This window comes from Strix aluco, chromosome 11, assembly GCF_031877795.1.
Source record: "Strix aluco isolate bStrAlu1 chromosome 11, bStrAlu1.hap1, whole genome shotgun sequence".
Lineage (NCBI taxonomy): Eukaryota > Metazoa > Chordata > Aves > Strigiformes > Strigidae > Strix > Strix aluco.
The window spans coordinates 3,884,275-3,900,098 of NC_133941.1; positions in this window are offsets into that span (position 1 = coordinate 3,884,275).

A 15,824-nucleotide genomic window follows, 5' to 3' on the forward strand; every position below is an offset into this window, starting at 1 on the left:
GGCAGCGCCGGCTGCTGACACTCACCCGAGCCACCACTCCCAGGGTTCCTGCTTCCATTTGGACACTTGGACTGAAGGGAATATTCTTTCTGGAAGAAAAGACAAGAGAGAAATGGGAAAGGACTGTACAGGTATTTCTCTGTTACAGGAGATGCCGGTCATTTGCTACTAGAAACTTAGAAATAATTATTATTATTAACCTCCTGACCAGGAGCTGTTAAATCTAATTGACATGAAGCATCAGAAGCAGGAGATAGGAGGCAGGCTGGTCTGCATTCCCTTGCGTGTGGTGTACATGTGCTGGCGTGAGCATGGTCAGCCTGACCCGACCAGCCGTGGGTTAGGCACGGGCAGGATTTTGAAGATCCTACAGAGCTTTTGCTCCTAGAACAAGACTGTGGTAGAGGAGAGGGTTTTAAGCGAGGAGGTTGTGCAGTTTGTCTGATCAAACTGCAACCTGCCTCACAGCCCACGTGTGCCCCATGAGCTTTTTGTGGCTGTGTAGATTCCCCTCACATTGCCCATCGCCCTGTAGCCTGGCTGCTCATTGCACACTCCAAAAAAAGTTTGTCTCAATTTCGAACTGAAAAACGAAATGGATGGACATCTGTATTACTCCGCTTGGGTTGCCTTTGAGTAGGCTAAAGCTCAACACCTGTTTTTGGGCTTTGGGTCTGTGAGTTTATTGGAGATGTGTCAAAGGGGGGGAAAAAAGCATCAATTTAAACCCTCTTTGCGCTCCTGTATAAGTGTGGTTATGGCTGTCAGATGCGGGACTGGAAAAGGGCTGTGATCCATCAACACCTGCTTTTGACTGAGTAAAACAATTTGGAAAAAGGCAAGCTAAATTTTCTGGACATGTTTCTGAGTGATACAACCTAGTGCCTGACCAGCTGCACATCTGGGCTCCTCTCTGCAGGGAACTGGGTTTGTGAGGTGCTTAGGACCTACTGTCCTGAACCGAAAGACTTTTCATGGCAAAGCTGTTTTTCTAGAAGCTCCTTGCACAACAATTCTCCTTGCTATCTAAATTAGTAAGCAATCTCACCCTGTGCTCCTGAGTCTTTGGGATTAACAAAAAGCCTTTGTATTCCCCCTGTAGCTCCCTGAAGGTTGTGTGAAGGTGGTTGATTGCTGGGTGATATTTATCTGGAGTTGCTCCTGCAGACATGGGGTTGCGTCATTCACCAACTGCCCCCGTGTTTCTTAAGAAGTGGCTCCATGTCCCAGGAGAAGGTGACACGGGGAGCTCACCCCAGCATCGCTCATTGTGGCTTCTGTGCCTTGCAAGGTTCCATGTTGCTGTGAGTGCTGCGGGGGGTTTTGTTTGGAGGTGTCACCCCCCGAGGAGTGAGCTCAGGGGGGTCCCAGTGCCCGGAGCTGGTAGAAGAGCTGGGCAACTCTGGCACGGTTCTGGCACAGTTTTGGCACAGCCCTTCTTCATATGTGGCCACAGAAGGCTCATTTCTTGGGAACTGGACTTTGCCCTGCTGATAAAGTGATGTGTTTTTTTCATTCAACATGCACGTAAAGAGAAAATAACGCTGTGCACGCGGAGTGTCACTGATGGGTGGCTGTATGGTTAATTAATGAATGCTGTGAAGAGGAGGATGGCTCTGGGGGAGCCCACAGCCGGGTCCTCATTACTGGGGCTGTACGTTAGATGGACTTTTAGCTGCTGAGTTACTTTGCTAGTGATGTTGGCTGCTGGCTGTCATTTCTCTAGCCAATTGCTGCGGCACCAGGAGCTTTCTTGTGTGGACACGTCTCCTGTGTATTAAAAAACTCCAGACATGTCAAGTGAGTACTCAACACAGATACTGGCTTTTCCACAGTTGTGTAATGCATCCAGCCGACGTTTATGCAATGACAGTGAGATAACAGTGCTGCCGAGATGGGCTTGCTGTCTGCCTGGCCACAGCGCTGAGGAGCCTCGATGCAAGCTGTGAATTACAGAGCAGACAGCTCTGCCTGGCCATGCCTGCCTGTATCTTTATTAAATCTCCACTTTCAGCACGGGCTTGGGAGTGCAGCATCGCTGCCAGTCGTGCCCAGGCTCCCGATCTGCAGACAAAATTCTGGCCCTGCTGAAGTCACCCGGGGCTGGGACTTGAAGGCAGACAGCTTTTCACCTCCCGCTGCAGGGAGGTCTTGGAGGCTGGTTAAACATTTCCTCCGCTGGGTTAATGCTAGACATTGGCTGAGGTGCTGCCTGCGATGGCGGGGACCAGCTGAGCAGCCCGGACCTCTGCTCCGTGTGCCCCAGCCTCCAGCACCTGACAGAAGTCATGCTGGTTGCACTGTGGCAGTGACCTTGGCAGTGACCTTGGCAGTGGCAAAGCCAAGGGCAGGGGAAGTGTAGGCTGGTCAGAGCTCTGCCTGGTCCCCGATACCCCGTCACCTCTGTGGCACGGGGTGGCTGGAAATGCACTCCTGCTAATCTCCACTCGAGCCATTAGTGTGTTTGCAGAGCAGGGCGGCTTCTTGCACCTCCCCAGCTCACAGCTGGGAGTTAATGATTGCCCAGGTGATAGAGAATTTTGCCTGTTCCCCATGGGAGAAGCAGGGGACGGGACGCTGTCCCTGACCCAGCTGGGCAGAGGGATGGCTACTATAGGAGTCAGAGGGCTTCATTTGTCACAGTGAGGGCTCAGATGGGGAGGGTGTATTACAGTAAATGGGCGGAAAATGCCTGCTATTTCCCAAAACCTCCTGTTTCCCTGTGAAAATCACTTCTGTGTGCAGTGCAACTGCCTCTTGCCAGGGGTAAGAAGTAGTAATAGAATCTGGCATCGGACGGTAACACTATGCCCCTCTGCAGGTGAGCAGGACAGATGCCAGTGTGCCAGGCAGATGAAGGAGGAGCTGCCCCTAGCCTGCCTGGTGCTTCCATCAGCGGCAGCAGCAACCAGCCTGCAGTGGCCCCAGCCAAGGAATTTCTCCAGCAAGAAAAGGAGGATCTTGGAGACACTGGGAGCAGGAACCTGCAGGCCAGCTCTTGTCTGGGATCCCCAGCCTGCTTGGACCATGTCAGTGAGGACACCTACCAATTTAGCTGGAATTAGCCTGGCTATTAAGTGGGGTTAAACGCAACAAAGCAACATAAAGTATAAATAGTAAGTAGTCTCACATTGTACTTTTACTGTTCTATGTTACTCCCAAACATCCTGGGCATTATTATATCCCAGCATGACCCTTCTGGCCCTGACTCTGATGCTCAGCAAAGTGCTCCTGCAGCACATATCTGGAGGCAGTTTTGCAGGTGTAGGCTGCTTTGAACCACCAGCTCTAAGCAGGCATCCTCCTCCATGACTCCCCTCTTGGGGTGTGCTGTGCTCCTACTGCAGCTTAAAGCCAGCCTCCCTGTATAAACCATTCATCAGGGTTACTCGTGCTACACGTGGGTGCTCTAATATTTACTTGCAGCAAAATTGATAGCTGGTAATTTTGGACCGTGTTTGTGCTTTGATGAAAACGATTAGGAAATGAGCCGTCAGCGTGGTCAGAGCGTGAGCCACGGAAAGGGTGAGGAGGATGGCTTCAGACAGGTTCACATCAATACAGGTGCCATTAAGGTGCAGTATCATAGCCTCTATATTGCACTACAGCCAAAGTCTGAGCTCATAAATTAGGCAAGAAATTGCTGTAATCAGATCATGGTGATAAAGAGGTATTAGTGGGCAAAATGCCACCCAGGCTGAGAACTGATGTGAATCTCCTGCAAACCTGGTTTTGGGAGGGAGGTACCATTAGCAGGGTTGGAAGTTCCCCAACCTATTTGGGAGAAGATGGGCTCAGAGAAGGGTACTTTGTCCATAAGGTGCTGTAGCAGCTGCTGACATCGGTGTTCAATGAATGAACGCATCCATTGATTAAAATAGTCTTAGTCCTTAACCCATGGGCTTTGAAAGAAGTTGTCATGACCTGGAACAAGGCATTGGTGGTTGGCAGATCAAAGCCAGCATTTCTGTGTGTGATGAAGCCACAAACCACGTGATTTAGAGGTTAGCCAAATTGTACTCTACTACTGCTTTCAATTAGCCCCGAATACCCTCTTGCTGCTCCAGGTGTTCTGTATGAAATGTCTCTTACATGCTTCCGGATGCTGAGATACTGTCTAAGCTGTTGCCCAAATCTCTTGTGTTATTGCTGAATTCTGGTCTATCTGTGCTCATTTACAGCAGCTGGGACTGATTCCAGAGACCTCAGTGAAATCACCCACTGGAAGAAACTTTTGAGGATTAGTAAGACTTTTTCCCATCTGTGATGTCAATGCACAAAAATCTGTCAGCTCGATTGTTTTGCTGCAAAGTCTTGCCATGTGAGGCGTTGAGGCTTATTTGATTCAGCAAGCTGGTGCACATGTTTGCCGAGATGATACCATTTTCTTGTTAAGGAGAAAACCAGAGCAAATCAGCAGCATGCCCCAATGCCTAATATTGCTGTTAACTGCCTGCTGGCCTTGGCCAGAGGATAGGCTGCAGTTTGGGTGAATTTCTAAAATTTCTTGAGGGCTAGGAAAGGCAGTATAACACCCACTCCCTCCGGAGCTGGCAGACAGGGCTCTGACTTCCCGATGGAGGTCATGATATAGCTGCTATCAGGCTGTTGTGAGAAACTTGAGTTCCTGTCTCTTGCAGGGGCAGAGCAATGCTGGGTTTGGGAGAGTTACTCCCCCTCAGGGAGCTTGACCGTGCACATTCCTCTGCTCCCAGCTCATTATGGGACAGTGTTATTTTGGCAGGTTTTGCAATTGGGACTGGCAGGCACCCAGGAGTCGATGTCTAGGCACATCCCGGCGCTCCTGAGCCAGCAGCTATGTAATCTGCTGCCGTGGCACTGCCCTTGTCATGGGAAGGGGTCTCAGCAGGGTCCCTGAACCACCATGCATCCAGGGCTTGCTCCAGCCCAGCGCCCAGCCCCGTCGCTCCCTGTGCCAGGCTACCCGCTGCTCTGCCGCCCTTGTCCAGCCCTCCACACACACCTGCCCAGGGGTGAGCAGGTTTTTCAAGTGAAGCTGTGAGCTTATATTACTCCTGGTCCCTGGCCACAACCATAGCTGATTTCACTATCATATTGCAAAGGACTCTAAGAAATATCAAGTTATTGGTGTAATGTTTCATTACCGGTCTTTTGACCTCTACAAGTCTGCAGCATTTCTTGGGCTAAAGTGGAGCTGGGGGTGGATGCTTGTGGCCACTCTCATGAGCCTGGGGGATTTTTTGACAACAGCAATTTGTAAATTTAGGCTTGCAGAAGGAGGCTGAGCTCTCGTTCTGGATGCGAAGCCAGGCTCACGTTACTGCAGCTCCCGTGCGGCTCTTAGGGAGCACCAGCCAGGTGGCCACTTTGCTGCCTAGTTGAGTGGAAAATTGCAAATGCTTCAAATAGCACTTGGTGTTATTTTATTCATAAAGAAAACACAATTTGACACAGATGAGTGCTGTGCTGACCTCTGCCTGTCTTTGTCCTCCCAAATCCTTGTGGTGGGGCTGGCCCCTGAAGGCAAGTACAGCCCTCCTGCAGCCATGAAAGCTGGCAAATCAAGTCTGATTTCACAGACTGACCAGAAAAAAGTGCAAAAAAAGCTGAAGCAGGGAAGCAGCAGCATGGGAAGGGGAGCTTGCTGGAGCTGCCAACCCCGGGGCAGGGACCCTGCTGAACTCCCCACTGAAGCTGAGCAAATGCTGCTCCCTGACTGCACGGGGCCCCATGGCTGGGGGGATGGAGTGTGACGCACCAGACCTCAGCCGAAAATTTCCTGCAGATTAATGAGAGCAATCAGTGACAGGGTTCAGCCCTGCTGCAGCCAGTGCACAAGGCTCATTTGTCAGCATTCAGGTTGACTACAAAGCCCGACATCCCGCTGCGAAGGGCATGAGGAGGGTCTCGGCAGCTCCCCAGCACAAATTGGAGCAGTGCATCTATCCATCGGCAGGGTGCTGATGGACCTGCTGTTCTCCCTTGGTCCTAAGGAAATCCTCGCCTGCAGTTCAGTGCTTTTTAATCTGGTCCTTTGCAACGTGTGGGGCACATAATGCCGCTGCATGGCAGGACAAAGCCAAATTCTCGCCCTTCTATCTGTTGGCAATACCTACATTGCTCACCTCAATATTGTTAGCAGCAATTAAGCTGTTGCTATGGATAAACCATTATTTAACCTGTCTCAGGAGCTTATTTTTTTGCCCTGTGCTGGAGTTGTGATACCACTGGTGATGTGAAAGACTGCTCTGCTATTTCTGGGGATGCTGCTGACTGCATGAGAAAAGCATCAGTCACTGGCACAAAAGGGCTCCAGCAGTTTTGGAGCGAATTGCTGTCATGCTGCAGAGGGACCATTAAGACACTCTAAAGTGCCTTGAAGAATGGCATTTTGCAAAAACAGAGGCTTATGCCACATGAATAATAGGAACAATATTTATTTCTGGCACCGTGCCATGCTGTCCTAGAGTCCTCAGGCTGCAGTGGCATCATTACTCCATTTCATAACTAGGGACTATATGTTAGGGGCCAAGGATAGCTGGCATCAGAAATCTGCTCTTCTGACACCACCTTGTTGTGCTCTTCACCTGGCCAGGATCACTAGAATTGGTCCTTAGCTTGGAAAAATGGGTTTTTGTGAAAAATACTGGCAGAAATGCCCCAGCAGCCCCAGGCACTGCTGGTAGCAGGCTGGCAAGGCAGAGCGGGGTGGCCTGTTCCCTGTGGGCAGCATGTGCCAGCGGGGGGACCCCAAAGGGAAGGGGCCAAAAGAGAGGGGGTTTGGCTGTTATCTGGGATGGGATGCCAGCTGCCAGGCTGCCTGCCACCGCGGGCTGCAAGTAGAGGAGGAAGCAGAGGAAGAGATGAAGCATCCCTGTTATTGCAGGGTTCATGAGGAGGCAGCAGGCACCACTTGAACAAGCCCCCCAGGAGCAGAGCAAAGCAGCGAAGCAGTGAAGCCTTTAATTGCTTTAATCCATTTTTATTTGAGGACTGCTGAGCCATCCCAGACATGGCAGCTGCTGCATTTCCCATGCAGTGATCTTCCTGGTCTCCCCACGAGTGTATTGTGCACCTCCCTTCAGCCTGAGCCCTCTTCCATGGCTCCCTTGCAGCCCCGATGCTGCAGGCAGCATTGGCCAGTGCCAGCCAGCATCTGCCCTTCCTCTGGAGGGGCTGGCAACACACTCCTCTGTGTCCTGCCCAGCACCTTCAACCATGGATCGCAGCTTCTCATGCATGGACTGGTGAGATGTGATCAGTTGCCTTACTGGTCAAGGAGCTGCATGTCCTGCACTTGTGTGTGCACCCCTATTTCAGGGCAAATTCAGCTGTCTAAAGAGTCGGTCTGGATATCATGGCAGCTGTTCTTGCACCGTGATGAAGGATGCAGAACATGGACTGCTGATCCTGCACAGCTGCAGAAGCAACAGTACAGGTGGGGGAAGTCAGAGCCTTAAACTGGGGCAGCTGTGTCCAATTAGTTTCCTGCCTGCACTGAGCCCATATAAAACCCTGTCAGGACCAAAATGTTAGTCTTTCTGGGGGTGGGGAGTGGGTTATGTTGGTGTTAGAGCTGGTGTGTCTGTGCTGTCTCTGTACTTGGGATGAAGAGGTAAGAAATAAAGCTGTGATCTCTTTCAAGGAGCCAGAGCAACCCACTGTGATGAGTTTGGCTTCTGAGGGCTGGGATGCTGCAGCATTTTATTTTACTTTCTTTGAAAGCTACAAAAGCCTGGAGTCTCTGCTTAATCAGAGTCCCCAGATGTCACCACCTGTGGGTCTTTAAAGGGTTGAAGAAAAGGAAGGCAAGAAGAGGCAGGATAAAGTCACCTGAGAGGGCTTCTGAGGAGATTTTGGGACCAGCCCTGGTCCTGCTTTCCATGCTAGGCTGTGCTGTGTCAGCAGATGAGCGGACTTATAAGTGTTTGCTGTCTCGTGAGCCTGAGCTGTTACTTTCAGGGTATATGTTATTTTTGACCGGAAATGGACTTTTCATCAATGATCTCCCCAGTCTCTTGAGGATTTTTCTGATGTGCAAAGTCATCAGCTCTTGTTCCTCTGAACCAAGGCTTAGTTGCAGGCAGCACACGGCAAACCCTTCTCCCTCAGCAGTGCACTACTCCACTGAAATCCTGTAGTTCCCAGTAGCCATCTGATTTTTGGATTTGCTCCTGGGGCCAGTGCCACCAGACAACTGGTGGCATTCAATGACTGTCGGTGGGACTTGTTCTGCTCATGGGCCTTGGCACCCGCAGCCCCTCTTGCTGAAAGCGGAGCAGCAGCCCTGGCCAGCGAGGTGGGACAGCTGCTGTCCCAGTGGCAGAGCAGGCAGGCAGGGCTCTCGTGCTGCCCGGGCACAGGGATGCTTTGAAAGAGCTGGCACGGACACCAGCTACCGGCCTTCTGAAATGGCTGTCAGAGAGAGCTAGGAAAATTCCGCTGTGCTTGCCAGTGTGGCGAGCACGATGGGGCAGCAGTGTCCCATCCCCCTGCCTTGGAGGGCTCTGTCCCTGTAATGTCCCCTCTCATGGCGCCTCTCTGGGTGTCACAAGCTGCTGTGTTTCATGATCTTTGTCTTTCTGTGGTTGAGCTCTTCCATCCCCTCTGGGAGTGATTTGAGCCTTGTTCCTCATCTTGTTTTTTGAAGCAGTTTCAATTGCAGATGCTGCTTTTGCTGGTAGTTGGAGGGAAGGGAAGGAGCTGGGGCTGCCTCCTTTGGCCTTGTGTGATCTGTGTCCCTGTACCAGGACAGCCACCGTGCTGGCCCCTTTGTGGCAGTTTCTTCCCTGTGCTCTGCTGCACCGGCATGAAACAGCCCTTTTCTTTCTCATTATAAACCTCTGCTCTGCCAGCCTGAGACACAGCTCCTCTTGTTTGCCTTACTCGCTCCTGTGCTTTCCAAAACAAGGGCCCAGGGTTTTTATAGTTGGGGTAAGAGTTTCAAAGCTCTTGAACGGTGCAAACCAGCTTTTTGGTCAATCTAGATATTTCATTTAATAACATAGGCTTTTAAAAATTTTGCTGAAATGTTATTGTGACATTTTGGAGCTCTGCTCCCTGTTGGATCATGGTTTTTGCAGTTGGTGCTAGTCAAGAAAAGTGACAGTGCTGAGCACAGTGGGTGCTGCTGTAGCTGGGGTTGCCCTGCATGTGTGGACCTGGCGCTGGGGGGATGCCAAGCAGGATATGTGTGTGCAGAGCTCAACTGTCAGGGTTAGCCCCAGGGAGGGATGTCTGCTTTTGGGTGTTCACCTATGTGGGGGGTCTGGAGAAGGGAGTCCCTTGCCCAGCATTAAGCGATGCTGGGAAAATACAGCTCGCTGCTTCCTGCCTCCTTCAGGGTGGGTGGAAAACCCTGAAAATCACAACTTTTATCTCTTATTCTCTCCCTGCTCTGTGACAGCAGCAGAGAGATGCCTTTTTAAAGACAGACCATTCTTCTGACAGGCAAGATGACTGACTTCTACACAGAGGCTTAGTAGGAACACGACCCCTCTATTACCTACAGCAGAGCTGCTGGAAGGGCAGTGGCACTTACCTGTTTGAGAGCCTTCTCCTGCTAATGAGGGGCAGAGTAAAAGAATTATTCTTCCTCCCACTCCTTTTGCAGAGGAATTTTTTTAGGACTTGCTTTTTATTCTGGGGCTGAAGTGTTGGTTTTTGTAGCCTTTGCCTCCCTTATTGTGTGAATAACATGTGTGATCTCTAGTGAGAAAACTGCTCTTCATGAAGTTAAGTGTGTTAGTGGAGCGGCTTGGTAGAAGCCAAAGTTGGTCTGAAATGGGGTCTGCTCTGGGTCAGCTGTGCTGGGGTGGCTGGAGGACATGGTGTGTGTCCTGGGCCACCTCCCTTTTGCCCTGAAGAGGAGGGTGGATGAATGACCAGAGGGTATATCCTGTGTGAGCTGGGACACAGGTGAAAGCACTTCTCTGGCCAGACTGTGGGGATACCCTTACCTGTGGGGTGGGATGTGTTCGTGGGGAAATCCCACCAGCAGCTCCCAGAAATTGTGGTCCTGTCCTTCTGCAACACTCAGATGGAGGAGTTTTAAAGGATGCTCTCAAAGCCCCAGTTTTCAGTATGGGCAGCCAGGTACTGTGGTTTTCCTGAACAAGTTAGAGCCTCTCTCCCTGGCACTGGCATGCTGCCTCTTGTTGTTTTAAACCAGCCGCAGAGCAAAGCTCCCCGCTCAGCATCGAGGCTAATCTCAGCTCATCTGACATTAGTGTAAACTGACACTCTTGGGAATTTGGGGACAGAAAACTTTCCCTGGGGAAACAGCTGCTATGCAAACCGTGCCCTGAGAAACCAGGAAGAAAACCAGCAGAGAGGTGCAGGAGCCTGGAAACAACCCTGTCTGCTGCCTGGGGGTCTGGGAGCATCTGCCTGGGCACTCTGAGGAGCTGCTGCTGGGGAGGCTGTGCTTGCAGAGTTATTTGAAGGTGGTTTGCTGTGATTAGAGGGATGTTAGCTGCATTCCTGCACCCAGAGGGGCTGGTGCTCTGCAGAGCAGAGGAACCAGTTGGGAAATTGGCACCAGCTCAGCAGCACCCCTGAACTGACCCCTGCCAAAGTCCTTGCCTTGAAGCGAAGGGCACCCCGGCACAGGACTGTGTCTTGCTGGAGCCCTGCTGTCAGCTTGGACTCACGGGACAGTGGTGATACCAGAACAGGTTTTTTGGGAGCAGCTGCAGCCTTTGAAAGTAGAAATGTCCTTGAAGCCCTGCTGGCAGCCTTTCTGGTCCCTTTTGTTGTGGAGCCCGGGATTGCCTTGCACTCCACAATCCACTACTGTAATCCCCCTGGAGTGCTGCTCTGGTCTAAACTTAAAAGGGGTGTAGCTGAGACTGCTAATGCAGGCAGTGCTGGCGAGGGGTGCTGAGCCTCCCTCCTGCTCCAGGCGGGTCCTTTCTGGGCTGTAGCTGGTGGAGAGGTCGTGCCTGGCAGGTCCCTGAGCTGTGGGGAAAGGAGAGGTTTCCTGTCTGCCACCTGGACCCAACCTGGCTGGAGCCCACTGTTCATGCCCACCCTGGAAACGCAGCAGAAGGAGCTGTCTCATCTCCATCCCCCATCAACTTCAGCCTAAGGGTAAAGCACTGACCCAGGATCTGCCACAGACATCACTGCTTGGTGCCAGCCATGTGGTGGCACGGGCTTTTGTCAACCTGGACAACATTTGGGAGGCTGAAGCAGGAGTGGAATCTCTGACCTTTTGGTGCCTGTGAAAGTAAAACTGTCTCAGAGCTTTTTGGGGCTGCCAGCAAGCTGGCGTGATGGGAGAGCCTGAGCTCCGAGGAGCGTTCCAAAGCCAGGCCATTCAGTGCCAAGCTGCGGTGGGATCGTGGTGTTTCGGAAGAGGGAGCAATGGGGAAAGCTGTCCAAAAGCTGTCCGGTCTGGGGGTCGGGAGGCTGGTGTAGATGGCTTTGAATGCAGCAGGGCTGAACTGGGTGGCACTGAGCCAAGCCTGACCTAACTAGCTTATTTCCCTGCTTTCAGTAATGCCCGTACGAATGTGCTGAGGCCTGAAGGTCACTGCCAGGCGAGCAAAGGTCGGGGGATTAGCTGTGGGCACAGCACGGCTCCTCCTGAGCGTGCTGTCGTAGCCCTGAACCCTGGGAATGACCGTGACTCCCCTGTGTGCCGGAGCCACCACGGCATCGGCACCTCAGATGGGTGTTGGAGAAGCAGGGGGCTGGCTGGGAGCAGCACCTCCTGTACCTGGCACTTCTCTGAGGTCCAGGAAAATAGATAAATGTTTACTAGTCCCACATCAGCTCTGATTTTCCTTCTGGGTGTTGGTAACACCGGCCAGTGGGTTGCTTTTATGCATGTTTCCCCTGCAACAGTGTCTAGCTCTGGTTTTGGAAGAAAACCCAGCAGGTTTGCAAACTTCTGAAAGGCACCTGGTTTGGATGTGCCCACGCATCTGAAGGCACAAACCATGCTCAGCTGAGCATGCAGGGTCCCTCCTGGGGCAAAGGGTTGCTCTGTCTCCATTGCAATAGAAGTTACTGACCTAGTGTGGTGCATGAATACATTTCTTTTAGAGCTGGGAGACAAGCTACAGAAGTCTAATACTGGATCAGGGCATCACTACTGAATAGCGATGATGCGTCTCTAGGCACTGATGTCATCAGATATGAAAACAAAATGACATCTAACAGCATCCTCAGCCCAACCATCTCTAGCTGCCTCCACATGGCTTTGACTCTGTAAAGTCCCATTTTCTGTAAAGTCCTTGTTTGATGGTGCTCTCCGGGGGATTTGGAGAAGAGGGAGATGTGCATGGGTGCTGTGGGACCTGGCACGGCTCCTCCCTGTCCTGGGAGGAAGCTGGCAGCAATTCACAGGCCAAGAAATACTGGAGCTTGCTCTGCACAGCTTCTGTAGGAGACAGCCCACAGCCTGTGGGCTGTGCTCAGAGCAAGCCTGATGTTTCTCCCCAGAAAGCAAACTTTGCCTGTCCTAATGCAATGCTTTCATCCCCTCCTTGCTGTCCTGAAGGCCGTGGCAGGCCCTGATGCTGAGCCCATCAGGTGGAATTACTTAATCTGGCCCTGATGAGTGACACCTGCACCCTCCCGGGAGCAGGTCCCTTCCCTCTAATCCCTTCTGCCATCAGCTGCCTTAGTGTGTGTGGGGCAAAACAAGCACCACGTGAGCAGATGGTGCTTCCTCCATCATCCCGCCACCGCTTCAGCAGCCCTGAATAAAACTGTCCCGTTACCTTTTTCCCGTGAGCTGCCCCCATGGTCCGACGTGTTGGCTGTTCTCTGCTCACCCGGGGTGTGGGACCAGCTGGTTCTCTGTGGTCACCGGCCCCCTTACTCCTGGGGGGATGTGTGGTCGTGCAGTTCCTGGGCCCTTGGCAGCTGCTGCAGGGAGATGTGGGTGAAATCCAGCCTGTCTGCAGTGGGGTCGGGCGGGAAAGCTTGTTTTTCCTCCCTTCTCCCAGCACGTGGAGAACTCATTTTCTTCATGCACCTAACGGCTGGCTTGCGCCCAGGCTCTGCCCAGGCACAAAGGCAGCTTTCATGCTGCGGATGCCCGGTTTCTAAGCTGGGATCCGTATTTTGAGAGGCTGTGGAAGATTACAGTAATTGCACTTGACAGGGCAAGATGTCACAGGACGCAGATTCGCCCAGCTGCGGGGCCCCGGCACCCGTCGGTCCTTGCCTGTAGCATTCTTCCTAGCTGCTCCTTTGGTGCTTTGCTGACATAAATCTGTACCCTTAAAATAAAGAAGGATTATTTCTCTGCTACCCGTCTGCATCCCGGCTCTTGGCTCCTGTTGCAGCACTTGATTTTGCAAACTTTGCTCCTGCAAATGCCCCAGGCTGCCTGTCTGCTGCTGCAGCTCTGGAGCCCACCGTGCCCCCAGGTGAGGCCAGAAGTGGTGTCCTGGGAGGCTGGGCAGGTGTGGGCTTGTGTTTGCTGAATGTCTGGGGGATGTGGCATGGTTTAAACCAGCCAGGTAGGTGCCTGTCTCTGCAGTAATACAGCTTTCAAAATGCCAAGGCAATAAAAAAACCTCATTTGGGGATTGCTGTCCCTTCACCCACCACATTTTTCAGGTCTTTTAAAAAAAATGAGCAAGTTAAATTTGACTCCTGCAGCCATATTTATACCCCTGCCTCCTGGATTCTGGACTTCCAGAAAAACTCCAAGTTATTTATCGGAACACAGTGACTTTGGCAGGAATGGCTCTTCAAACCACTGGCTGCTGATTAGGTTCCTGCACAGGAGCTGCACTTTTAGCTCTCCCTATTCATTGAAAATAGTGATGTACCTTAGTAACTGTTCTCTGATGGATTCAGAGCTAGTTTTAACTGTAGGTAGTGTGCCAAAACATAAATTTCCTTTCTTTTGGCTTTAAACCAGATTTCTAATGTGCATTGCAAAGGGATAGGAAGAGTTTCCTGTGGCTGAAAGGGGCTGGCTGTTTCCTGGGCTGTAGCTGATGCTGTGTGCTGGTTTACCCCATGCAGCAGCCTCTACAGCTCTTAGGCTGTTTTCAGTTTGGCTTATGAGTGAATCTAGATCCTTTGAGGGGGCTTAAAATAGTTGGCATATTTATGCTGGCAGTGCGGCAGGGCTGTGTGATGTGAGGGCTGTTGTGTCTGTTGCGTTGTGTTATTTCTCACTGCTGCCACGGGTAGGGATGATTCAGTGCTTGGGATTAACTGCTGCTGTTGCAGCAGATTTAGGGATCGATTTGTGGCGGAGGCTTTCCTTGGTATGATCAGGTGCACGTTAAGAATGCAGGAGGATAAGATGGGATACTACAGCTATTGGGGGATTCCTCTGTGACGGCAATTTTGGGGTTTTATTTCAGTTTTGCCCTTGGAAGTTCTTATAGGTGTTACACAATTTATTTCAAGGTCTTTCCTTGTTTAGTGAAAACTGGTTGCCTCGCTGGTTTTGGATGGTGGTGCTGGCTTTTGGATCCAGGGTTTCAGCCCTAAGGCTGCCAGTGCAAGACAGGCTGTGTCTCTTCCTGGCCTTGGTCTCATCCTGCCAATGTGCCTCCCTTCTGGTCCCCTGGGGTGACCTGAGGGCTCAGATATGATGGGAACTGCCTGTCAGAAGCTGTGCTGGGGCAAACCCTGCTGTCAGAGGCAGAAAAGGCTGTGCAGGATAGCCTGTTAACCCCGCACACCTCCAAGTGCTCCAGCAGAAATGCTCCTCCCTCATGTTCTGCAAAACTGCTGGTCTGCTTTAAAGAATGGGGAAAACCCAGATACAATCATAGGAAATTAAAGTCTGTATATGATGCAAATTTGTCCCTGTCCATGATGATGGATAAGTCTGTGCCATCACCCACGCAGCTTATCTGATCTCAACAGTGCTTGTGCTCAGGGAGGTTTTGGGTACAGATGGTGCTTGGGTGATTGCATCTGGACACGAATAGGGGGCAGATGCTCCCCCAGGACCTCCTCGGTGTTGGGCAGCAGCATGGGAACCACTCTGGGAGGAGGTCTGCGGGGCTTTGCCAGCCTGCCTTTGGGCAGGGATCTCCTCTCCTGGAGGTGTCAGCCGGCCCTGGGTCGGGGTACAGCTCCCAGAGCAAAGTGGGTGTGTGGGTGCCTGCAGAGGGGTGCCAGTCTGTGTGTGTTGTCTCTCCAGACTGATGCTGGCTCCAGCTCTCCTGGTAAAAGGCTCCCACCTATTGGTTATGCTGCACAACTTCAGCTGCCTGAGAAACTTGCACATCCATCTCTCCTTCCTTGAGGGTAAAGTTGGGTTGGCACATCCCTGGTGTTACTCTAACCTTTGATAGGGACGTGCCACAGAGAATTTAGCTTGGATTTAACCCAGGAGAAATGCAACCGGGTACGGGAAATGTTTAATCCTTTGGTCTGCCAATATTAACCTACATTGCTGCAAGTCACCCCTGTGGCCTTCTGGCCTTACTGTGGCTGTAGGGGCCAGCGGGGAGGTTGGTGGGAGCTCCAGGGGGAAGCCACCAAGGCCTGAGCATCCGGAGGGATGGCTTTGCCCTGTGCCATGTGGGGAGGGGGAGCACCCATCCGCAGTGCCAAGGGATGGGTGATGGTGAGCTGGTGGTGGCAGAGGACATGGCATGCTGTGCCTGCAGGGAAAAGCATGGATTATGCTTGAAAACGGAAGTGAGAATGGTAGAGGTTTGTAATTAGATATCTTATGTAAGAAATCTGAAGAACCTTCTACAAAGTTTTTGGTTTAAAGACAGAAAAATAAAATACCCCAGATTGACCCATGGATGAGGACAGCTCAGCTGAAACCTGGCTGGGCATTTGCTCAGGCTCTGCAGGCACTTGTACAGCTCTTCTCCAAGCCCTGCACAGTCTCTGCTATG